General features: G+C 40.1%; 1 protein-coding gene and 1 long non-coding RNA gene across 5 annotated transcripts in view; one reads left to right on the forward strand and one right to left on the reverse strand.

Annotated features, from left to right (window-relative positions):
* Pde7b (phosphodiesterase 7B) overlaps window positions 1-27,318 on the forward strand; it is a 311,056-nt gene that overhangs the window by 17,591 nt on the left and 266,147 nt on the right. The window lies entirely within an intron of this gene.
* LOC131918538 (uncharacterized) lies at window positions 17,421-25,907 on the reverse strand. Of its 4 annotated transcripts, none has more exons than XR_009381015.1 (3): window positions 25,780-25,907; window positions 20,069-20,163; window positions 17,421-17,526 (listed from the first exon to the last, which is right to left on the reverse strand). It is a non-coding gene; the product is annotated as an uncharacterized LOC131918538 (long non-coding RNA). The 4 variants fall into 4 exon arrangements; XR_009381012.1 differs by having other exon boundaries at window positions 20,069-20,234; XR_009381014.1 differs by having other exon boundaries at window positions 20,069-20,265.

The following is a 27,318-nucleotide window of genomic DNA, read 5'->3' on the forward strand; positions in this document are numbered from 1 at the left end:
TGGTTGGTTGGTTGGGAGGCTTTACACTTGTGCCTGAAATGAATTTTAAAGTGGTATTTATGTATCCCTGAAAATCGTAACCTAAATAACAACATAATCACCTGCTGACATTCTATATTTCAATACGTCCATTATAGCATTATATAATATTTTAAATGTCAAGGATTCCAATCTCATCAGAGTGCATACTGTTTTATGATTGTTAGTTGCTGGTAGTGCTTGGACAAACATCACTTCTGAAACTGCTGATACACTAAAGAGCTTTGGGGCTAAGCATCGTTCATCACAACCTGTTTTTCATCTGTCGCTCACATTCCAGGGGAGGGATCATCTAAAACTTGCATCATCTTGCTCCTGGTTCCTGGCTTTCACACATGACAATTAGTGTTTCCTTGCACAATCTCTGACGTAAATTAATGACAATGACCTCTTGGTGGTTTTCTTCATTATCCAGAGTGTTTCCCAGTTCACAGTTCTATATAAACCAATCTAGTATTTTTGAATGGGTGCCATAGACACACAAGAAAGTGTTCTTTTAGCCATATCCTGTGGAATTAGCAAATAAAATGAGCCCTAGATAAGTTTAGTTAGGCAGCTGTCAAGCTCTGGCTTAGTTATATGAAACCGATCTTTGTGTATTCATTCATTGTCTCTGCTGATTTGTTGTCTTTTCTGGAGTGCTGTGTTTTCCTCGTCCTCCATGCAGGCTTTTCTAGTGCCAGGTTACCTTTGGAGTGCAGGTAAATTTGCATTTAAAAATGCATTAGCCTAGAATTCAAAAGCTCATTATTTATAGATAATTCATATGGAGCCTAAAATGTACGTGTGTATAAAAGGAGAAATATTAAAACAATTCAAATATGTTTGCTATAACTTTGGGGATAAGTTTTCTTATAAATAGACTTTTCATGTGTTTTATTATTTTTTAAGTACACACTATAAAATTGGAACTTAAAAATTCAGTATTCAACAATTTTAAAATGCCATTTCAATTGAAAACACTGAAAGAAAGATTTACCAAATGTTACCATTTTCAGTTGATAATACCTATTTTATGAGTAACACTCAAAACGAAGGAAAATTGTCTTAACACTTCAGCCAAAGGTTTAAGTGAGTTTTATGTGTTATGCCATGAACTTTTAAACTGAGAAGACATTTTTCGTTTTAGAACATCAATAAAGAATCACAAAGAGTTATTGCAAACTCTGAGGAGGCCAGTAGAAGCTGCAGTTTTGTGTTGCTGTACAGTTTAACAGGCTTGTCCTCAAATTCTTGGAAAAAGGTTCCTATGTTGTATTTCCTTCTCAATACAACAAGTATTTACTGTGTTCCATCTTTAAAGTTACTAAAAGGTAACTTTAAGTAATCTATAATTGAATTTTCAAAGCTCATTTTAAGTGTTCGATTTAAATTTTAAAAATAACAATTCATAGACTCGGTCACTTTGACCTGTGCTTAGGTTATTACTTCAATCTTGAGGAGTGTTGATGACTTTGCTGAGATTTTCAGATTATTTTCTGAGGAATGAACTCCCAAGAATGTTGTTGATCTCCAAAGAGGATTGACATCTCCCAGTTAGGTTTTCAGGCCAGGAGGTTTTTTGTTCGTTTGCTTTTAATGTAGCCAAGAAGGGTTCTTGGGGTCCTTCCACACGTCCTGGGCCGTTGGTAGACACCAAGAGAGACACATTAATCACTCATCACTGGTCGATATAGTGATTCGATATTTTTGACTATCATCCCTCTGGTGCCTGTATTCTATCGAAACACTAGTGTGACAATATATGAAGGTGATACTTAAAGACTATGAAAACAGAGCTGTTATTGACCCCAGAATTGTAATTGGTGGGCTACTCTGACTTTCCCATAGTGCACAGGTGGCATCAGAACTGTATTCAGTAGTAACCGCAAGTAAATTCTCAGACATGCTTTGCTGAAATTGAATTTGGGGCTCAGTATTTTACATTGTCTTAATTAGTTTTCCCAATATTCCTCAGGTGTGCTGGTTTGATGGTTATAGTGATTTTACTATAGGACTCTTGAGTAAATAGTCAGATCTCTGTTTCTCGCTGTACAAGCTTGTAGACATCTTGTTAAATGGGCTTTTCAGTGCTCAGGCCATTGACATGAACACTTTTAGACCCCAATAAACAAATATCAATAAATATGTGGCTATATTAAGTATGTATATCTGTATATATGTACAGATATAGGAATATTTAGTATGACAGGTGTGTAGTATCTGTCTATAATCTGAAAATTATAAGTAGATATGTTAGGTCGTAGATTTGGGGCGGAGTGGACTTCTCTAGGTTGATGTGGAAACACATGTAACACATAACAAGCTACTTATCAGCCTGGACGTGATGTGTTACGTTTGTAACTACTACTGTGTTAGTTTTTCATCACTGTGACAAGACACCTGAGAACGATGTATTCTGATTCATGGTTTCTGATCAAGATCCCAACAGCAGAACATCATGGAAGAGAATACGCATGTGGCGGATCAAAACTGTTCCCCTCATTACAGGAAGGGGAGGGAAGGAGGGAAGGAAGAAAAGAGAGAGGGAGGTAAGAGGAGGAAGGAGAGAGAGAGAGAGAGAGAGAGAGAGGACACAGAGACAATAATTACCCTTCAAAGGTGTACCCCAATGATTCTCTTCTTCCAATGAGTTCCCTACTTCTAATAGCCCATTCAGCTAATGATTTATCAATAGTCTATTCAATCCATGACTCAGTAGCATTCACTAAAACTGCCAATTAATGAATAAACCTTCAATACATGTGCCATTGGAGGAGGGGATACATCTTATTCAAACTGTAAGAAAAAAAGATAGACAGACAGGCAAATAGATGACAGATAATATACCAATTATAAATGGCATATTGTTTCCACATAGTTATGAGAATATTCTGATCCCTGTTTAAATCTCTCAGATACTCTCAGAAAACCTCCAATATAAGTGTGATTGTTTCTATCTTTATAAGCAACCTGAGATTCCATTGATTAATTCATGCCAGTGACTGCTTCTTACTGACAGAGCTTGCACTCACTCACGTAGCACATACTTGGAATCTTATTGTAGTCTAGGAACTCAAGATACCGAAGAGGAACTGACAATATCCCCATCTCCATGGAGTCTGCATTACAGTGAGGGAAACCTGACAGCTCAAAAGCAAATAGATGTACCAGTAGGTTTCCTAGTTTGGTAAGTCTGTGAAGAAAATAGAGCAGAAAAAAAAACAGTAGGTTGCTTTCTATAGGGTGAAAGATTTTAAATGATGGCTCTGGCCCATGTGGGATGAATGGCTTATTCAGCAGAAGACAGGACGTCTGCTGTGAGCAGATGATGTTTACTGCAGGCCAGATGAAAGATGAGAATAGATTGGATTAGGGCTCAGACTGTGGAATGGATCAGTGGGCAATGTTTGGCTATGGGAATCAGCGGTAGAGCCAATAAGACCGGAACAGATGGGAAGGGGAGACAACTACAACAGTCTTTGCAATAACACCTCCTCCCTCCCTCCCTACCTTCCTCCCTCTCTTCTTCCCTCCTTCTTTTCTATCCTTTTATGGTTCTTTTTTTTCTGAGATAGGATTTTATGTAGCTCAGGCTGGACTTGAACTTACTATGTAGCTGAGGTCGGCCCTGAACTCCTAATCCTCCAGCTTCCATCACTGAAATTCTATAATTACATGCCTGTGCCGCCATGCTTGGTCATGATCTCAGATTCTGAAGCTGGGGTCATTTATTCATGTCCGGCTCCACCCCTACCTGCTTTGTTACCTGGGACAGGGAGTCTGTTGTCCATTTCTTTATTTGTAAAACTAGAGGAGAAACCAATGGTGCTAGACTTAGAAAACTGCTGTAAAGTGTGTGTGTGTGTGTGTGTGTGTGTGTGTGTGTGTGTGTGTGTGTGTGTCTGTGTCTGTGTCTGTGTCTGTCTGTCTGTCTGTCTGTCTATCAGATCTGTCTATCTGCCTGCACATGTGCTCATGGGATCACATCTGGTCCCACACTGTCTATGGTGTACTTATCAGCTGCTTAAAAATGAGAGAATAACTGATACTTCTAGATTCGAGGCTCACATTTCCCAGGGTGGAATAGATTGAAGGAAGATCAGATGGGCATTTTGGGCGCAACAGAAGTTAAGAGACATGCATAAGGTACAGTAAGTCTGAGATGTCTAGTAGGGGAACAGAGATGAGGAAATCTGAAGTTCAGAGGATCAGAACTAAAGAGAGGTTTACTGACATTTGGACTGTTTCCAGATGGGCTGCAGGATCAGCACACACCTAGGGTGACAATGTAAAGAGGAAGAGGGTGGAGGGTGAAGACCCCAGTAGCTCAGGGAGGATGGGAGAGGAGAGAGCCAGGAAATGGTTCCAATGCACATCTGGTTTTGACATCATGCTGCCTATGTCACTGGAGAGCAGCCAGAGTGCATGCTTCAGACATGAAAGCCTCTTTATACATCACTAGTGGTGAGGGTCTGTGGCTTCCGGCCTGGACCCTGATGACAGGAATTTCCCACTGATGCTTAACAGTAGCACAAAGAGACTGTGGTATTAGTCAGCCTTCCCCTGTTTACCATGAAATGGTTTTAGTGCAACCAAAGTTATACGCCCCAAATACTACACCAATTGCTTTAAAATTGTATCCCATGTCCTTCCCTGTACTTCAAAGTACGGGCAGCTCCAATCCACAGACCCACTAGAATATAGAACTGAAAAGCACCAGTTCCACAAGATGCCAAGCCGTTCATGAGGGTCTGATTCCCAGTCAGCCCTTAAAGGTGCATCTAACCCGTGAGGATACGAAACGGAGCCCCCGAGAGTTCAGACCCTAAACCACAGAGCAAAGGGCTTGCAGGACGGTTGCGTGGATTTCTTAAAATACAAGGAGCGTCTTTTCTACTCCTTTTAAGACACAGCAGACTAAAGATGAGCAGTTTTCTGTTGGGTACAAGAGACAGGGGAGGAGAGCACTTCTTGGCATATTACCTCCCCATAAAGGAACTGGTGAATGTGGAACACAGAGGTGTAGATCAAGAAAAACTATGTGGAGATCACTAGGGCTAGGAGATGACTCAGTGGTTTAGAGTATTTTCTGTGTAGGTGTGAGGACCTGAGCTCAGATCTCCAGCTCCCGACCAATAGCTCGCATCTGTATTCTCAGTTCTACTATGAGATAGGAGGCAGAAGCAGGAGAATCCCTGCGAGTTTACAAGCCAGCTAGGAATTCTCAGTTGTAAACAAGAAGAGATCCTGTTTTAAACAATATAAAAGTCACAAACCAACACATGAGGACATCCTTTGACTTCTACACACACACACACACACACACACACACACACACACACACACAGTGAGGATCTATAATTTCATTTTTATTCTTTCTGACCAGAAATTTGCTGCAAAATCCACATAAAAGGGAGTCTGACTTTGACTCCTTCCTACCTATCATAAGGCCAATGTACAATTTTGAGATGTCAAGACAATCGGGAATTGTGCAGAAACGTTAACTGCGGATAATGCCAATAATTTCACCTGTGGATTCACTCTTAAGCAACTCCACAATTGGATAACGCATAATAAAGTGCATTCCTGTGCATAGGCATGTGTGCGTGCATGTATGTGTACACGTGTGTGTACATGCATGTGTGTGCGTTGTATGTGTCCATATGTGTATATGTGCATGTGTGTACCTTGGAAACTCTACTCCAATTCAATGCCATACATCGCTACTGAGGAAATGTGCTTTATTTCTTCTTTGTCCACATCCAAATCTTCTATTTTATCTGTTTTTGTAGGTGCCATAATCATCAGATTAATGTTATTGTGTGCTTAATAAAGGTTTTCTAGTTTAAAATTTGTTCTCTCAATAGAAAGACTTGATGCAACATTTTTTTCTGTCTTGGCGTGTTATCTAACACATTAATGTTTTGATCTTCAGATTTTAATTGATTTTCTATAGCTATTCTTTCATTAATGGATTCATTTTATAAGTGTAAAAAATTCACAGTCTAAATGTACAATACTCTCACACAATGAAGTGTCTGATTCCTCAGCTTTCAATGAGGTTGGCAGGCTGGAACTGAGCGAGGGGCAAGTGCTCCAAAGACTAATCAGTGACATTTCACTTCTTCCACTCTTCACAAGCTTCTAAATTTCTCTGTTAAAAAAACACATCTGGTGCAGGTATGGTGGTGCACACCTGCATTTGCAAAACCCAGGAGGCTAATGCGGGAGGATAGTGAGTTTGAAGTCAGCCTGAACTACTTCTCAAGATCCTATGCCCCCAAATAGAAAACATGTCTAAAGTCCCAAGCCAACCACAAACGAAAGGATGACAGAGAGAGCGAAAGAATGGGTAGAGATGCCTTCCTCATAACTTCAGGTATCTCTTTGTTCCCAGGTTTTACAGAGTTGACATCGGAATCCAAGAATAGACTCAGAACTTTTTTGTGGAGCAATTTAGTGTTCTGTGAGGGGTTTTACTATGAGATCTTTTTGCCTAGATTATCTTTGAGGAATTCTTAAATGCCCTCAGATATGCCTATCACATGTCTTAACACGTGTCTGACAATTTTACTAATTCTGGAATAGAATGGTTGCTTTAAAATGATAATAGAATTTATTATCTGAAATATGAACTAGACATATGTGATTCATTGGGAGGGGCAATATTTAACCATTGTCAGGATTACAAAAGCAATGTAAGCATATTATAACTAATTAGGCAAATAGAAAAATATAAAGATTATCCATATTTACAGATGATTATAAATATTGATAATCCATCCACACAAACTCTGCTGTGTTCACACACATAGATACTGCTTGTTCATTAAAGAAAGTTTAAATTATTGTAGTTTTCTTCTTTTCAAAGGTATGTATCTGTGGTGTTCATGCGTGTGTGTAGGCATGTTTGCATGTGTATAGATAACGTAAATAATGTGCATGTGCTTGTGGAGGTCTGAGGTTGATATCTGGAATCTTTCTTAATCATTATCCCACCTGATTCTTTGAGGCAAGTCCTCTCAATCAAACCCAGAGTTCACTGATTTGGGTGATCTCCCTAGTCATCTTTCTCTAGGGATCCTTTTCTCTGTCTTGGGGCTGGAATTATAGGTAGACCTCTACACCCACATAGTAGTTACATGGGTTCTAGAGATATGAATTCTGGTCCTCATGCTTGGGCAGCAAGTACTTGAGCCATGGATCCATCTCCTCAGCTTAAATTCTTAATTATAAATAGTACAGAAAACCATCTAAATAGCTATTCATCTATTCAACAAATATTCATTGAGGTGGCAGTTGGTGATATTTGACACAGGAGAAGAACAATGCAGGGAAAGTGTTCGGGGGGCGGGGCGAGGGTTGCCATGCTAGGGCACAGTTGAGGGAGCGAGCCATGCAGGTAGCTGGGATCCAAATACTCTGATCAGAGAGCACAGTATGTGCCCATGTGTACGGTCTCTCCCTTCCTCCCTCTGCCTCGTTAGTTTTCAACCTTCTCATCATGATTTTCTTGCATTGACTTCTAGTTTACTCTGGTTCTGGATTCTGAATTTTCTCTCTTCTGAGGTATTCCATCCAAGCTTTACATTTCCTAGCACCTTAGCTGATGTCATCATCTTTACCCCGTGAATGTAATTGTGCCTCATTTGTAAATATTCGCTCATTCCCATGAGTAGAGTTTCGTCTCTACTACTTATTTAAGTGGTTATCTTAAGTGCCTTCGTTGTGGGATGTAGGAAAGAAAGTTTTTATTATCCTTATTATCATCATCATCGTCATCGGCATCATCATCATTAGTTTCCAAATTCCATATCTTGTCTTCAGAAGATGTTGCTTATGTAAAATGATTCATCAATATCTTTGAGACTCCTTGGTCACTAATTTCAATTTAAAGGCTCAGTGTGAGAAAGAAAGAATGTATTGTTCGGTAATTGTCAGGAACAGTGCTTATATGTAGCTTTCAGCTCAAAGTCAACAGGATTGCCACAGTTACCTGATCTACTACATTTTTGCCTACTGGGTCAATGCTCATGATAAGTGAGCTAAAACCTGCTGCAACTGTGGCTTTGTGGAGCTCTTCTTGCAATGCTCTACATTTCAGCCTTGAGGTTTTCCTGGCAGGTGAGTGTAACAAGTTAGGATAATTATCTTCCTAAAACTTGCTACTTTCATTTCCGCTATGAACTTTATTTCAGCTAATATTACAATTGTATTTAAATAATATTCTGATACTTGATGCTGCTATCCCAGTTAGTGTCCCTGCTGAATCTTTTGTATACTTTTTTCTTTTACCAAGCCTGTAAATACATATTTTAGTATGTTTCTTTTTTTAAAAAAAACAACATTCCAAAAAAAAAAAACCAACATGACTTTAGTTTTTAATGCAGCCAGACACCATCCTTTAGCTACAAAGCTAGCTCTATGTACATGCATTAAACATGTTTATCAAATCCTAACTTTTTTTTTTACACATCATGCTTTTGTTAATTTTTTTGCACTTTCTTTTTTTGTTTTATACTAGATGGGTTGAGTGTTATAATTTATTTATTTTATTGACTTAGAGATCAGACATTTGACTTCCTTGGCCTTACATTTTCAACATTTACACTCGATTTTAAAAATATAAAGAGTTTTATTTATTTATATGTATTTGGTATCACTATCATACCCCAATATAATGTAATCTTCTTCAAATATTAAATGCCTTTTTAAAAATTCTTCAGATTTTTTTTAATTCAAGAAAAACACTTAAGGTTTTTGTATATTATGTATAAAACTGTAAAAATATATAAATTCAATGCAAAAAGAGGCATTTATTAAAATCAGGTTTCTCCCTTCCTTCTTCCCTCTCCTTCTCTTCCTCCTCTACGCACCCCTCAACATCCTTAAGTTTGTTTTTCAGTCTCTAGTTCTGATGAACCCAAAGTTCGTAGGAATTTCTCTCTTTCTCTAAGATGTGCCTGTGTGGATGTGTTTTCTTCCTCGTTTGCTTCTCTACCTTATTTATCCAGACAAGATCTCTCAATGAACCTGGTGCTCACCATTTCAGCTAGACCAGCTGGTCAGGGAGCCCCTGGGGTCTAATGCTTCTGTCTTCCCGAAGCTGGGATTGTTGATGTGTGGTGCCATGCTTGGCTTTTGTGTGATGCTGAGATCCAAATTCAGGTCCCCAAGCTTGCACAGCGGGCGCTTCACCCATTTATCCAGCTCCCCAGGCCTTAAGTCATTTTTAAGTACGATATCTGCACTTCATACTATGGTATCATTGACTATAGCCCAGCCGTACAGTGTTTATAAACCCTTGCTATTATCTGTAAGTGTTTGGAACTAGGCACACATGTTTTCCACCACCACTCAGCCTCACTTCCTACACTGTTTGTCCATTTTTTGGTTCATATTCATGCCTGAGAGCTTGCAAGTAGTAAATACTTTCAAGGTTTAGACCTAAAAATAACTCTATTTAACCCTCAATCTTGAATAATATTTTAAGAGGACATAGAATTATCTATGTTCAACTGTTTGCCTTCTTCCAATACTTCAAGAGTGATATTGTCTTACCATTGGCTCCATTGTTGCTGATAAAGTCCTTCTGTGAGACCAACTGACATGACCGTGGTGGTGTGTCATTTCTGACTTTCTCTATATTGGCCAGGCATGCTGCAAAGGTCACATGAAGACAAAATTGATATTCCAGATGTTTCTTGGAGGTGCCAGTGAAGGAGAAAAGGAATAAAAATGGAGAGCCTTGGACCATAGTACAGGTGTGCATTTAAAAGGGGTTCAGGAAGAGAAAAGTCTGGGATGGGAAAAGACTCTGAGAAGCACAGTCCAAAGCCCCAGCTCAGTTCATAGGCTCCCCAAGAAAAACTGCCCGATGAAAAGATGAATCTGGCACTGAGCAGGAAGCACACCGCATCCATCACACCCTGGGAATGGGCGCCATGTTGGACCCCAGGCCAGAGGCTGTTGCCTCACTAAGTGTCTTGCCACTGTCCTCCTAAGCAAAGAACTAGGGCATCCACACTCACGTTCTCCGAGTGCACCTTCATTTCTTCATATGGATTTATATTCTTCTATTGTTTTCTCTCCTGAAATATTTCATCAAATCCAGTTAAGTTTCAGCCACACTTTCTATGAAAACTCCATCTCCCTCCCTAACTTCTCACTTTCATGACTTTCTATCGGACATAGTTGGATCCCATCAGTTTCTCCTTTCACACTCACTGTATCTTGTTCAGTCCGTACCCTTCATTGTGAACGTTTCTGCACAGTAAGCTTTTTAGCTACGTCTAAAATGTGTTGGCCTGCACTTGGCTTTTCCTCTTCAGTTACCATGTATCTCCTGTCTGGATGATGTTTGGTTTTTTCATCCACCCATTTGGATTCCAGATTACCACTCCTTCCTTTTCACTTTTATCCCTTTGTTTGTCTGTAATCATTTATAACCTGCTTGTTTTGTGGATCCCTTCAGACTGCACTTTGCTTGGTGTTTGATTTTCCCTTTCACAAATGGTGCTTCCTTTCCTACTTTTTAATTGTTGGTATTAAATGAGGATTTTTTTTTCATTTCCTGGATGTTTTGTGTTCACTCTGAAATGAATCACAAAAAACAGTTTACATGCAAGTTTTTCACCCTGTGGATTCCAATTTTTCCAGATGCCTGTCTTCTTCATTTCCAGTTTCTTAAGGAATTTTTTGTTTGCTTGCTTGCTTTTTCCCAGAAGGAGGAATTGGTTTGTCACTCCTTTAGAATAATGAATAAAGGCCTTTTATCTCTCTTCTCCCTGAAGGGCAGCTCAGGATCACATCAGTGCAAGACTCTCTGTTACCATTTTCTTCACTTTGGCTTGAGAGCAGACATTAAATCCCGACTATTAGCTTTGCTTCTGTCAGAAACAGATACTGAAAAATAAACTTAAGGATGTATAGAGAGGAAGAGGGGAAAGAGAAGAGGAGACCCACTTGGTATGATTTTTATCCACATACATCCATGGATAGAGTAAATTAAAAATCAGATATTATACAAAACCTGTTTTGTAATTAACAAACCCCCACCCCAAGGGCAGGGGGAGCTTATTTATTTCGACTCCACATGGGGCGGGGGCGGTGATTGTTGAGTTAGTGGGACAGAGGGAGAAGGAGGCAGAATTTTCTGACATTCCAAACTTGTACTGTGCCATCAGAGTGGGCCTCTACATTTATGGGAGAAGAAAGGCCAAGAAAAATTACTTAGAAGGCAACAAGAGAACCCAAAATGTCCTAGGCACGAGGAAAGAGAAGTATGGGCATCTCCATAACATCCTGTTGGATGCTACAGTTTTCCCATGATCCTAACACCTGATTTTAAGCTCCCTCTGTCCTCTGATTTTCACAGATTTTTTCTTTTGTTGTTTGTTTAAACAGCACAATTGCAACTTCTGTAAAATATTTTATTAGTACTTTTTTAAAATGAATGTCTGTAACTGGAAATCTGTCTGCAAAGATCAGTGTCCACAATCTAGCAACAACATTCTGAGATGTTTTAATGTATACTTTAGTTGTGTAAAATGAGATCACACTAAATGTACCCCACAATTGCCTTTGTTCTCAAGGTAAGTTTAATACGTTTTCTATAAACATGTGTAAGTGAACTTAATAAATTCATTTAATTCATGCCCCTAAAATGATCTAGATACTTGTTTAGAGAGTATTACTATAATAAAGAAAGCAATAAACATTATTTAACTATATTCTTTCATACTTACATTTTTGTAGCTATCCTGTAAATTCCCAGTATTAGGTTATATGGAACAAAGCTTTTATGCTTTATGATACTATCAGATCCACCTAAATGATTTTTGCCATTTCTTTATCCTCACCCTTTACATGTGAGAGGGTTTTTTCACTTAATTTGCTTTAGTTAAGTTATTAGGAAAGATAAACCATTTTACGTATTCTGGTCATTTACTATTCACTTGTATGGCTTTGCTCATTTTTATCAGTCTGCTTATTTTTTTAGCTAAATCATAAGAACTTTCTGTGTTCTGAATACCAGCTCTTTGCCACATATCTTGAGTATACTTTTAGAAGATTGTATTTCATCTTTTGAATTTGTTTATTGCATTTTATTACCCATGTAAAATTTTATGTAACCAATTACATCTATATTTGGCTTTGTGGTTTCTCATTTTCATATCATATGTTTAAAGAACCGTGTGTAATTACTAATTATAAAAGAATTCAAGCAGTTATTGAATGCCTACTCTGAACTGAGTATACCGTGGTGTGTGGGGAACAGGACAGAGATGAATAAGGACTCTATTGCTGCAGAGTATCATGTTAAATAGGAAATATTTTGTTCTGTAAAAGGAATGAAGTAAATAAACTTTCCCCCTCCACAAATAAACAAGAGTACAGATAACAATTCTCTAAATGCATGTGTCTTTTTTAAAAGAAAAATTTAAACCAGTCAAAACATCAACAAGTTTAGTAAATAATACTGTTTAGAAGTGATGGGCGGGAAAGGCAGGCCTAGATTTCAAGGTCTGTTTCCACACTGATGCTCTAAGCTTGTCAAGATATGCTAGTTCTCCATTAGCTAAGGCCACTTCTGCAGAGCTCCCACAAAAAGGAACTTTTTAACGTGCTTTTTAAAAGGCTGCCAATACTAGTCCCGGTACTGTTTTTAGACATCAACTCTAATTATTTGATTTTGCTAAATGTTGGTTTGGGAGGAATGCTGTTGAAACAGATGATCTCTGACCTTCAGACAACACAGTTGGAAAGACAAACTGTACATTAAAGAAACAAATTCCGCCTGGAGACAGGGTAAGGTAGGGTACACCCTGTGTCTGTGTGTGTACTATCATGGTATATGAGAGGACTCTGTCCCTGTAAGAATGAGCAAGCAGTCCTTCTAACTCAGTGTAGAGATGCCTCAATGTGCACAGTTGTAGGTCATATTGGCATTGTTTCATAATGACCGCTTAGAGCAGCATGAATCAAATTTTAAATGAATTAGGTAAAAATATAAATATCTACCAAAAAATTCAAAATGGCAACTTCAGATCTTGATTTTTTTCCACATTAATGAAGTAGAGTACAACACGGAGCAAGCCATGAAGGCAGGTTCTATGGAACCTAGAGAAATCACATTGTTTTCATGCATAGAGTAAAGCTTTGCTCCAACAAACCACAGACACACACACACACACACACACACACACACACACACACACACACACACACACTGCGTGGCAGCCTGATCCTTTCTTTGGCTTGAGTTGCCTAATAGCAAATTGGGAATCAGAAGAAAAGTCAAAGGGCAGAATCAACAGACCCCAGACCATCCACCAGGCAAAGGATCCCCTGAGGAAGCCCCTGCTCTGGCCTGTGTGCTCTGGGGAGGAGAATGCTTGTGTATGACTTAAGGTCTCAGGAGTTTAGTATCCAGCCAACAACGAATACCTGTTAGGAGCCAAGAACCATATGTTTCCATTGATGCAAACTAGAGACATTTTTTTTTTTTAAACTAGTTAGAGAAGAAAAACATCTGGGGTAAGCGGACATCAAGTTCAACTAGTGGGGTAGGTAGGCAGAACTATAGCAAGCATTGTACCCAGTGCGAGGTGTGGAGAAGGCTTCAGCTTGAAACGGGAAAAAAAAAATGAAAGTAAACCAGGACTGACGGCGATGTTTGGATTCTCCAGGCATGCAGAATCATATTTGCCCTTATTCTGCTGTCCTGGGATTTGCAAGAGAAAACAGTTCTAAGCTAGTCTTCCATTGAGCCATGAAGTAGAGGGAGGCAGAGGAAGTTGAGGCCAAGATTCCAGCATATAGCAGCAAAGAGAGTTTCCCAATGCTGAGATGCATGGTGGAGAGGCAATTGCACTCACAGGGACAAGGACAGCAGTGCCACCATGCTTTCTTTGAAGTGAAAGGATCACATGATCATTACAGCTCAGCCTGTAGTTCTAACCCCAGAGATGCCAGGCAGCCTGGGGCTTTTGTTGGTTTGTTTCTGCTATTGGTGTTGCTGCGGTTTCTTCCCCCTCCCCCACTCTACCACCCTTTTGTAGGCTCGAGTCATTTCAGGGTAAATCACAGAACAGACCTGATGTTTCACGGTTCCCTTTGTGAATATTTCAGAGCCTGGGAAGTACAGAGCCACCCCCAGGGATGGTATGAACCTCTTGCTAGTGTTGCCTGTAAGTTTTGGAACACACAACTGCTCTGTGCTTTTGGGTCAGTCTACTTGGGGCAAATCATTGGGAGTCTGTCGTTAAATCACAACACGGCATAAAAGAAGAAACAAGACCATTGTCTGGGTCTGTGCATTGACAGCAAGGTCCTACGATGGCTTAAGTAACAGGTATCTACCACAGTGATGTGCTACTCTAGAGCATCCAGAGGCCTAAAAACCTGAAGGGGCTATAAACTCATAAAGCCAAGCCCGAGTTTCCTGTAAGTAAAAAAATTTGTGCAGATACTAAGATTGAAGCCATCTTCAAGTCATTATTATTTTACGTTTTTCCTTCTTTTTCCACACTTTATACGAGATTTTACTTTAGAGAAACTCAAAATGTTCCGCAAGCAGACTGTTGAAATAGTTGCGCCCTGTAATTGAAATAATTGCACAACCCCATTTGCCAAACATAAATTAGAACACTGGTTGAGCACAAACTTGAGAAAGTTGTCTACCCCCAACTCTCTCATCCTCCCATGCTCTGTCGTCTGTGGACCAGGTTTACAGTCCGGGCACTCTTCGTTTTGTTGAGGTAAAATTGTTTTTGTGTTATATTTTTTCATTATGTACCTTGGAACCATTCTTCAAGTCAGACTTAATTTTGCAGAAAGTGATTGGATTTGAGGTGAAAACTAAGTCCAGCCAGAGCAGCCGGCTTGATTTGTCTCGGGAAACCATCCGGTGGTTTTTGGTATAAAATGTGTGGTTAATCCCCCTGTTGGCTACCCATTGCACACCAGCGCGTGTTTCCCAGCAAGCAGTGGTACCACCTGGGAGCAAAATTGACTGGTTAAGTTACCTCCTTTCTAAGTGTTCTATGCATTTCAATAAAAGAAAAAAAATCTTAAAGCTCTGTAGCTAGAGTTTTCCTGCCTGGCCCACAGTCAAGGCAAATCTCTCTCACCTTCCAGTCCCACAGCCTCTCAGACCCGACCAAGTAAACACAGAGACTTATGTTGCTTTCAAACTGTATGGCCATGGCAGGCTTCTTGCTAACTGTTCTTATAGCTTAAATTAATCCATTTCCTTTAATCTATACCTTGCCACATGGCTCGTGGCTTACCGGCATCTTCACAAGCTGTTTCTCATCATGGCGGCTGGCAGTGTCTCTCTGACTCAGCCTTCCACTTCCCAGCTTTATTCTCCTCCTTGCCCCGCCTATACTTCCTGCCTAGCCAACGGCCAATCAGTGTTTTATTGATTAATTAGCAACACATTTGCCATACATCCCACAGCACTTCCCCTTTTTTTTTTCAAAAAGGAAGGTTTTAACCTTAACAAAGTAAAATTACATATAATTTGGGAATTTGGGCGTAGCTTCTCTTACTACTTCCTGCTGGAAGGGGGCGCTGTATCTTATGGGGAAACAAAGAAAATTTTAGAATTATGGAATAGTCCATGAGGCTGTATCGTCTGAGCCAGATGCCTTCAAACCATTCTGGATGTTGGATCATCTGGGCCATGGTGTCACTGGAGACCTTCAGGGGGTCTTGGCTGGTCAAACCTGATGTATCTTAATCTGGAACAATTCCATAGCCTTTGGCTTTCTGTGGGAACAAAAGCAGAGACTCCTTTCCAAAGCAACATATCCTTATATCCAAATTTTGAAGTCAAGGTACCTTTAAAATATACATTTTGGCATAACTCAACAGCTTTTACAATCAAATGTTTTTCTGCAGTTAAAAATCCCAAAGACAACACAATCCAGATTCTCTGTGTAATAGTCATCTTCACATGGCTTATTTTTTATATTAATTTTACTGTCTCTTTAAAGACTTTATTTTTTAAAACTATGTATTTTTTCTATAACTGTATATATCACCTTTTTTGTCTTTTTCAAGCCTACGTATCTTTTACACACATTGTAAACTATTACATCTGAATCTGTCTTATTGTGAATCTATTGCTTTAACCTGCAGCAGCTGTGGCTGCTGGCTCCGCCCACAGCTTCTCAACATGGCTACGTTTACCACCAGCTCTGGGAGCTATCATGGGTCTATGCTTTTATCCAAGCAGCATGTAGTCCAGAAACTTCTTTTTTTGTTTTATACTAGCAATGTCTAAATCCACCATGCAGCTTAATGTGCCACTTGCAGAGGCCTCATTTCCGCCCTACTGCAGATCAAGCACACGCACTAGGAACCCGCCAATAGCTCAAACCAGCAGCTGCCGCTCATTTGAGAGAGACAATTAGGAAGCTGTTTTTAGCTCCGTTTTAGAATCTTTTTTCAGGTTTTAGGTGGAAACTCTTGCCACCACGTTGGGCGCCATTTGTAGCTAGAGTTTTCCTGCCTGGCCCACAGTCAAGGCAAATCTCTCTCACCTTCCAGTCCCACAGCCTCTCAGACCCGACCAAGTAAACACAGAGACTTATGTTGCTTTCAAACTGTATGGCCGTGGCAGGCTTCTTGCTAACTGTTCTTATAGCTTAAATTAATCCATTTCCTTTAATCTATACCTTGCCACATGGCTCGTGGCTTACCGGCATCTTCACAAGCTGTTTCTCATCATGGCGGCTGGCAGTGTCTCTCTGACTCAGCCTTCCACTTCCCAGCTTTATTCTCCTCCTTGTCCCGCCTATACTTCCTGCCTAGCCAACGGCCAATCAGTGTTTTATTGATTAATTAGCAACACATTTGCCATACATCCCACAGCAAAGCTCCAGCTGAATAAAGGTGTTTTCAGCCTTCCCTCTGGGTCGCTCCTATGGCTTCACACCTCTTCTTGTTTCTCCTCAATATTCAGTCACGTTCCACACTGTTCCTATCAGTTTGAAGATTCTCAGTGCCCTTCTCCTTCATCAACCCTTCCGTCACTGTCTCCTTGAGTATCTCCTCAGTTTAAGCCTTCTTCAATCAATCAATAGACTTCACAAACTGAGCAGATGGCTCCAGGGCTTTCTCCCTTAAGAATTCCATGTCTAGTGGTTTTTCATCTCCTAAACTAAACAATCATGATGATGGTGGTGGTGGTGATAAAAATGTTTAGTCCTGGTGAGATGGCTGTCCCGATTTTTAAGGAAATACTTGAACTATTATTTCCTATCATCTGCTGCTTCAGGAAATTCTGTTCTTTTTTTAGTTTAAAAAAGTACACAGATGAGTTTGTCGTACTATTATAATATTTATTATATTTCAGTGAATATGATATACTATCGTCTCATTCTCCCTATTATCCTTCCTGACCCTTTCCCTTCTTCCCAGCATCTCTTTCCATATTCCTAGGAGGTGGCTTTTCACATCCATGTCCTTCGCTCACACGCAGCCATACCTCACCTATGAGAAAGAAAATAGATACTTTTCTTCTGGAAACCGGCTTGCTTCAGGGAACATGATGGTCTCAGCCCCATTCTTACAAATGACCTAATTCTCATATTTGAAAGCTGCATAAACTCCATTTTGTAGAGGTGTGGCGTTTTTGACATCTGTTCGTCTACTGAGGAGCACCTCAGTGGATTCCGTAGCCCGGCCATTGTGACTAGTACAGCCGTAAACATGCCTGAGCAGTGTCTCCATGATGACCTGACTTTGACTCTCTCAGGCATGTTCCAGGAAGTGACGCCGCTTATGGGAGTTCTATTTTTAAGTTTTTAGGAATCTCTATGCTGGTTTACATAGTAACTGAACTAATTTACATCTCCACAGAGTATAAAGTTTCTTTGTGTCAAAATTTGTTGCTACTGTTGTAATATCTATTTGTTTTCTTTCTTGATGATAGCCATTCTGACTGGGGTGAAATGGACTCTTAATGAAATCTTGAATTGCATTTCCCTGATGAAACATTATAGTCCAGTTTAGCATTTTTTTTTTCTGTCTCTGGGAATTGAACCTAGGACCTTGCATATGCTAGGCTAGCATTTTAACCAGAGTTACATTCTTAACCCTACTTTTAAGGGCATGCACGGCCCCTGGATGAGGTGTACCAGATAATGTGTGAACGCAGGCTCATCACTTTATTTGGCTATTGTATTCCATTAACCATATGCATTCTGTACTGAGACTCACAGGCCATCTGGCCCTATCTGAATACTTCCAATGACTCACACAGACTGAGTACTTCCCTAAACAGAAGCTTGATGATTCCCATCATTCTAGTGCCTTCCATCACTTGGGGATGGAATCTTTCACCATTCATATAGTAGAGAACAAACGTATGCTCAGTTTCACTTGGCAGACATCGAAACACCAAAAGACAAGGCCCTTCTTCAGATTAAGCACTCTGTTCTCAGCTACTCCCGGCATTCCTCAAATGCCAAGATGTCTAGGTCCCTCATGCTCTTGGTTTCCTTTCTCTGGCATGCTCCCGTCTCTCAAGTTTCCTCTTTAAATTTTGTCTTTGATTTTTTTTTTTTGGAATGGTTTGACCATATACAATATACCACTGAAATAGCAATGCATGGCTAATATGCCTGGGAATATCCACACACACAAAAGACTTGTTAACTCCATGGCCCAAGACCAGGGGCACCAACAGCTACAAAGGCTTCTGTATAAATCGGACATACACTAAACATCCTAACAGCTCTGCTGAACACAGCAACCCTCAGCCTTCATAAAGAAGCCTTAAAGCCTGCCCAGCTTCCATTTGTTTGTGTGTTTCCGCTCCTCAGATAACAATAATTCAGCCAAGCTAGGTGATAAAGAGTAACTTTCAGTGTCTGACACTTGTTAATAGCCTACATCTCTTATCCTAGGTCATCAAGTCCTCGGAAAGTAAAATAAATTTCTCAGAATGGAGATTTCCAGCCAAGTCTGGAACATCTGATGGCATTTATTCCTTGAAATATAAGTCTGCAACAGACAATGTTTTGTCAGCATAATAATTACAGTTCTTTGTCAATGAGCTCAACTAGAAATATACTTTATTCTTTGAATTGATCAAGTGTTCCCACGTGCCTGGCAGCGAGCTAGACTGAGCCCTCTGCCCTCACTCCAGACACTTATTGAGTTTTCAATGTGGGATCAGCATAAGCAGGTAAACCTTGTAGTTCAAGGCCTCGTGGTGCCTTCGCAGGGCTGAAGCCCCTCCCACTGGAGATGCAGAGAGACTCAGCTCTCCATTGAAGCCAGGAAGTTTCTCCAGGAGGATCTGCCCAATCTCACTTGGAGAATGGTTGGGACTAAGTCTCTGTGGTTGCCTTCTCCATAGGCAAAGTCACTTGGGTTTTTGCATTTAGTAGGAAGAACTCACCTAAAGCATAAAATGTCATTTTATTTTTTAATGTTTTCTGTGAAGTAGCCCTCTGAATCTTAGAATGGGTGAATGAATCCTTGCTACATTTTAATCTTAGCAACTCAAATCCCACATATTCTTATAATTGTGCTACCAATACTGTCAACATGGAATAAAGCCTCCTAAACATGCTTTGGGTTCCCAGTAGTCTCTTGTTTTACTTAAATAATAATGTCATAACTTGCATATTCCAAAGTCACTAGAGAAATCAGACCCCAGGAACTAACTAGTATCTAATGATGTTTCATAATTTCCAGTTCTTTCCTGATTCTGCAGCATAGAATTCTAGACACACACACACACACACACACACACACACACACACACACTCTAAGCCCTCTGTTCTCAGGTTGGATCTTCTTGTACTCTTCTTTAACCATGGATCTTGGCTTTCATGTCCTTGACATCTGTGCCCTGGTTCTAGGACCCTTTTAAGGTCACTATCATCCCTAAGGTTATTGTCATTTAACACTCTTGACAGCCAATATCTCTGTTCCACTTTCTTTTCTTAGCCTTGGGGAAGTTCTACACTCCTAATTTTGTTGATTAGTCAATAGATAGTCAATAGTGAGCACCAATACCTACCATGCGACTCTTTCTCGTGGTCTCCTTCTGTGGTCTTTGCATGATCCCTGGATTCAGCTCCAATCTTTCCCTTTGACTCTTCCTCTTCTGTCTGCCTAGAGCCAAGGGACTGTCATGACAAGCTTGACAGGGACAGGAATCCAGTGCTCTGAGCAGTTCTCTTTAGCTGCATAGAGACCATGCACACACACATTTATCTATAGAAGGCAGAGAGGGAGGGAGGGAGAGAGGGATCCACAAGGATATAGATCGATATGTATGTGTGTATGTGTTCTTGTTATCTAATTTCTGATTATTGTAGGGAGAAAATAAACATCACTGTCCTGGGTTACTTAGAAATATAAACCAAAAAGGCTGAAAAGATGGCAGAGCAGTTAAGAGCATTTGTTGTTCTTATAGAGGACCCACATTCAATTTCTAACACCCACATGGTGAGTTACAACCATCTGTATCTCCAGTTTCAGGAGATCTGATGCTCTCTTCCAACCTCTGCGGGAACCAGGCACGCAAGTGGTGTGCAAACATGCTTGCAGGAAAAACACTCATACATATAAATAAAGTAAAATAGAAATCAAAGGACAACAGATATCAATAGTGGAGAGTACTTAATTGTTTATGAATATTTTCTCCTACTGTACAGTTTCGTATACCCAGAAGATACTAGGATGAATATTTGCATTATTTACATTATTCTTTAAGTCTATATACACCCATATATTTTCTTAATATATATTTATTATATAATATATATTCCTTAATATATAATGTATATTTCCTTAATATATAGGTGCATATAGTTAAAGAAAATGGGTACCACTGACTTATAAAAACTAAAAGTGAATTTCAATAAATACATAGTCCAGGTGATTTTCTCACTTACATATCCCTCTGGATGAAGTCTGGGAATAGCCTGAGAGTTCTTGAAGAGAACACAGAGACAGTAATTCTCTTATTTCATTTAGGTTGTAGGGACTACTGGGTCATTTTTCCCCCTCAGTTCTGAGGAGAACTCCCATCTGGAATTTGCTTGAGAATAAAAATGGAATTTTTGGCTTCTCAGTTTTATCTTCCAGGGTCACACCAAGCTTGTAGATTCTCCAACGTAAAGCCCCATTATTGGAGATTTCTGAAATATGTAACACTGGGGTGTGATGGACAAGTCAATAATTTCCTCAGAATGTTGTTTATTTACTCTGAGGTTTTAAAATTCATTTTATTTTTTATTTAAATACTTTATTACCTATTCAAACGAATTATTTAATTTCGTGGATGTGTCAGTGTGTGGGTGTGCACCTGAGCGCAGGTATTCTCACAGGCAGTAGGCATCACCTCTTCTTGGCACTGAAGTTACAGGTGGTCAGGAGGCACCCACATGGATGCCAGACATGGGTCTTCTGCAAGACCAGGGTGTGCTCTGAACTGCTGATCCATCTCTCTAGCACCACCTCTGGGTTCTTTGACATAGTGAGCTTATCACAGGCCCTAGGCACTCTGAGTGGTGGGTAGATCTATAGCTCTTCCGTTCACTCAAATGGGTCAAAAGTGTGGGTCAGAACTGCTATTGATTTTTCTCACTCTGGCGAACACGAACGACTCTCGCTCAGCAGCTCTTGTCCTCCTGGAGACACACACAAGGCAGATGGGCACAGTTCCAATGGTACAGCTTGGATCCCTTGGCAACCGGCTCGGCAATCAATATGACTGTCCTCTTTAAATATGCATCATAAACTCCCACAGGAGTCAGCACTCCCTCCCCAGGAATCCTGAGAGAGCCACACAAATGAGGAGATACCAGGACGCAACAGTGTCAAGTAAGGGATCAACTCTGAGCTCATCTGTTTGTGCTACTGTGGGACAAGTAGCAATAATTCGAGGAAAATTATGAGTCTTGAGGTCCATGGAATGGAGAAACCCTGTCTCAAAAAACCAAAAATCAAAACAAACAAACAAAAAGTGTAGAAACTGGGAATAGGAAATGGGTACAACCACACTTTGTACTGCAATATTGGGAGTGATCGTGCTCCATGCAAGTTGCCCCACCCATGAGCTAGTCCTTCTGCAAGAAACTAGGAAGGTCTGGGAATGCAGCTCAGTTGGTTAATCCTCACTTAGCACGCATGGAGCCTGGGGATTTGATCCCCAGTACACCATAAACTGAGCAGGGTGGTGTAAGCCTATAATCCCAGCCCTTACCCTCGGGAAATAAAAGCAGGAAGGTCAGACATTGAAAATAACCTTTGAGTGACAAAGTTAGTTCCAGGCCAGCCTTGAGATACATGTGATGCATCTCAACAACAAATGAATGAAAAAGCTAGTTGCCATATTTGTTCACGTGCTATTGTTTTTAAATCTGTAGTAGGAAAGAAAGATATGTTTTCCTATTGTTTTTAAATCTGTAGTATGAAAGAAAGGTATGTTTCTTTTCCTTTATTCATAGCAGTTATGCTCAAAAGGCTTTCATTTAACCTGAGCCTCAGGATGAAAGTGTTCCTGTTACAAAATGGCTTAGATTCCACACCTTCGCAAAGAACCATGCACCTGAACCTTAATGTTACACAGCCCATTGAGTGACGCTGCACGAACATGTACAATGGATTTTCCCCAACACTAACCAGAGAAAATAATCTGACTAGATTCTATGCACTTTGAGTTCAATAAAAGAACATGGCTCTCTTAGTTAGGGTTCTATTGCTGTGAAGAGACATCATGACCATGGCCAACTTTTACAAAGAAAACATTTCATTGGGGTGGCTCGCTTACAGTTTCAGGGGTTCAGTCCACTAAGATCATGAAGGAGAGCATGGCAGCATGCAGGCCAACTTGGTGTGGGAGCAAAGAGTGCTACATCTTGCAGGCAACAGGAAGTCGACTGTCTGACTGAGCGGTATCCTGAGCATGTGAAACCTCAAAGCCTGCCCCCACAGTGACACACTTCCTCCAACAACAAGGCCATACTTACTCCAACAAAGCCATACCTTCTAATAATGCCATACCCTGTGTGATTATGGGATTATGGGGGCCAATTACATTCAAACTACCACAATGTCCCCCAAAAAAATAAAGGCAGGGAGTAGTTGGGGATATCAACCTGATGTCAACTTCAATCTTCCACACAGAGGCACATGCTCATGTGTATGTATCTCTACTACAAGCACATACACCACACAAACGTGTGGGGGGTGTTCATCTAACCCTCGTTAATTATAACAAGTTATTTCCTAATACAGAGGCCTGTGACTTAGATGTAGTGTGTTGACAATGGACCAAGCTGAAGATCTTTGTTGTGTGCTTTTTTTCCCCTGTATTCACTTTTGAATTTATGTTTTGGAGTCTAGTCCTCCACCCACCTTTTGTCCTTCTGAACCAGCATGGCACTGGTTTTGGTGCTTATTTCTGTACCTATCTCATCCTGCCTTCCTTCAGATTTCTATCCAAGTGTAAACACCTGTAGGGATGGAGGCCTTTTAGTCACTCCAAGTCTCCCTCTGAGACAAGCGCATACATAGCAGGTACTCAATTACAGGCTCTTTGAATTCATAATCCATCATCCAGAAATTAAAAATGACAACATCTCCTTAATCCCTTGAATAATTATGCCATTGTCACTGAAGTAAAAAGAGAGCATTTAACTTCAAATTTTGAAGCTTTTCAAAATTACCTGTTATAAGCTGATTAAAAGTAGATCTTTTAAGCTGTCGCCGAAGGCCTTGATTCTAGTTAAAAATCTAATTCATTTATATATTCATACATAATTTATGCTCCACCTACTTCCAAAACTTAACTGAAGGAGCCATTAAGGTAATGGCAGTTGTGGAAGCTATGAAACCAACTACAAGAAGTCTCATTTCCTCCTTCATGCCAGGATTTGGGAATGTTTGGGGTTAAAACGATGACCACTTCTACATTCATTGAGTCTACACTAAATAGAGCCCAGGGGATTTATTTATTTAAAATGTTAAGGTAATTCCTAGGTTATCACCTAGTATTTTAATTATTTTTCTTTAATTTTATACAACCAATTTCTGTCATTATTTTTAATGACGACAATCATAGAATTAATTTAAATATATTTTAAAAATTGGGTTAAAAAAAAAACCTCCCTGTTTCAAATAAATTTAAACATGGAGAATGCCAAAGAATTTGGAGGTCTACTCTACACTTTGCAGCAAACATCACAACAATAATTACAACTCTGTCCCTGTTCACCTTAAAAGGTGATTTGGGGTAACAGCTCAAAAGTCAAGGGTTTTGTTCTGAGAGAGAAAAATGAGGCAAACGCAGAGGAAGGCGAGAGGAGCCTGTAGGGCGGAAGCCTGGCCTATTCCCTTCATCCAAAGTACACGCAGCAGCTTACATAGTTCCAGTGAGTTCTACCCAATTCGCCCGTCCAAAGAGGCTGGGTGGCCGTTCAGCTTTCCACCCAGCTATGTTGAAATGTACAGTACTTCTTGGACATGTCATTTAAATTGAAAATGAAATACTTGAACACATTATTACAAGGTCAGTCCTGCCCAATATGGGTACATATTTATCCAGGTGGATTCAATCACAATTTCTACTCCGTGAAATAAAATTTCAATCTAGCTTGCAAAAGCTAAAAATTAATTTTAGAAGGATTTTTTTTTTTTTTGCTAAGAAAAATGTCGCACAAAAGAATCACAGTTCACTTTAGCTCTGGATAATTTGATGGGATGACTCCATATTGAATGTGGTGGAAGTAATTGAGAGGTGGTTACAATACAAATTTATTAATGAATCTCCATTAGAGTTACGTCTGAGCAGACAAATCCTGTTCATCTAGGACACTGATATGAGGAAGAAAAACAGAAGGAAAGCCTTCTTTGATTTTGAGTCAGACATAAAAGTCGCCCTCTACCCTCAGAGGCAGGCAAGAAAGAACTTCATATCATTCAGAAAGAGACCCATAAATTACTTAGAGACCCACTCACAATGACAAGGAGCAGTGAAAATTAATGATTCCATACTCAATGTCATTGTTTAATCATGCCCAAGGAAGTGAGCTCACACTTGTTATTGGTACCCCAGATGAACCGCTGATGATAACTTAAAGCAGAAATCTGCTTGTACATTCAAAGGAGACTTGGTGCCTAGACTTACCTCTGATAGATGTCTACGTGGCTGAGCCTATGAGTAATTCAGTAAATCACTATGTTCCTTCTCAATGCTACACCCCTCTCAAAAAAAAAAAAAAAAGTCCTTTATCCAATGTAAGCTCACTGCTGGTCTGCCCATAAAAGTATCAACAAAGATCAGAATTAAATATGATTTCGGGATGTGCCAGGACTATTATGGGCAGGAACATTTTGGAAAGATTCACTACCAAGTAGACTCACTGTAACCTGGGAATGAAAATCAGGCTTCATGTAAACACTTAGAACATTAAGACCAAGCAGAGATTTCTACTTGTAAATAAAGGCTCCTGTTGCATACGGACAGGGCTTGCTGGGCCATTAGCTTTAGTGTTCTTGGAGGGACCAAGGGAAAAAGGTAGGAAAGGAAAGAAGACAAGGAATATTTGGGCTTAAAGGACATAGAATTGAACATGGTGCTGCTCTTTAACCAGCACGCGTTCCGTTACCTTCAGGGTCTCAGAGTCTCCTGAAGCTGCCCCAAGTCACCCATCCTCTGACACCCCTCCTCCGCGCTCAGCTTATTTTTTTGTGAGCCACGTCTTCAGATGGCTGGCTCACCCTTTTCAAGCATCCTTTTCTGCATCTGGTGTATTGTCCGTGTGACGAGCTTCAGACTCAGCGCTATTTATGAGGAAGCTTGACTGTTAAGCACATACACAGCCGTTTCTCGAGGGGCTAGGCCTACAACGCGATCGACAACGGATGGGTAATGAAGTACGGAGGGGACCCCCTTTTTTGGAGATGAACTCGGAACGCCGTGAGGGTGAGAGAGGAAGGGTGAACTGGGCCGGACAGGAGAGCTAACATGTACAAACCTTGACTCACGGGAAACTATTCACAGAGCTATCGATGGGCCTAGTCACTGGGTTTCTGACAGGAAAAGGAAAGGTCCCCCGCCCCCCTTGGACCCTAAAGGAAAAATTCCAAGTCATTGTTCCCGAGGAGCCTAGGCTAGTGGTTCTCAACCCGTGGGTCGCGACCCCAGTCCCATCTCAGACATTTACATCACGATTCATACCAATAGCAAAATTACGGCGAGGAACTAGCAACAAAATAATTTTATGGTCGAGGAGGTCACCACAACATGAACTGTATTAGAGGGTTGCAGCATTAGGAAGGTTGAGAACCACTGCTCTGAGCATTCTGTTAGGCCTAGAACCGTGGCACTCGCTTCCACAGCTATTACCAATTACATAACACCTGTTCCTGTCTGACCAGATCAAGCTTCAGATGTAAAGTGTTCAATTACAATCCATGATACTGTTTGTTTGGTACTTACTACGTGTCTCAACAAAATGTTAAATATTTCAGTATATATTTGCTGATCTCCTTACAACATGTCTGCCATATAATTCAACTGCAATGTGTATTTCAGTGGTCTCTACCTTCGACAGGCAAGAAGACACAGATAGGTTGAATAAAATAGCTAAGTATGCAAAAGAGCTGGTGTAGTTCAGAAGTAAACCGAAGCAGTCCAGTCCACTGTCTATCTTCATGGTATCTAATCTTGTACATTCTAATATGGACCTCTACACACTTCCAAAGCACCACAATTCCTTTGCTGCCTGGATTACAGCCCCACCTCTGACATATATACATAGACAGACAGATAGACGATAGATAGATAGATAGATAGATAGATAGATAGATAGATAGATAGACAGATAGATAAACAGACAGATGATATAGATAGATGATAGATAGATAGATAGATAGATAGATAGATAGATAGATAGATGATAGGTAGATGATAGACAGACAGATGATATAGATAGATAGATAGATGATAGATAAACAGACAGATAGATGATAGACAGACAGATGATAGATAGATAGATGATAGATAGACAGATAGATAGATAGATAGATAGATAGACAGATAGATGATAGATGATAGACAGATGATATAGATAGATGATAGATAGATAGATAGATAGATAGATAGATAGATAGATGATAGATAAACAGACAGATGATAGACAGACAGATGATAGATGATAGATAAAAAGATAGATAGATGACAGATAGACAGATGATAGATAGATATAGACAGACAGATAGATTATAGATAGATGATATGTAGATAGATAGACAGAT

Source organism: Peromyscus eremicus, chromosome 8b (genome assembly GCF_949786415.1).
Source record: "Peromyscus eremicus chromosome 8b, PerEre_H2_v1, whole genome shotgun sequence".
Taxonomy (NCBI): Eukaryota; Metazoa; Chordata; class Mammalia; order Rodentia; family Cricetidae; genus Peromyscus; species Peromyscus eremicus.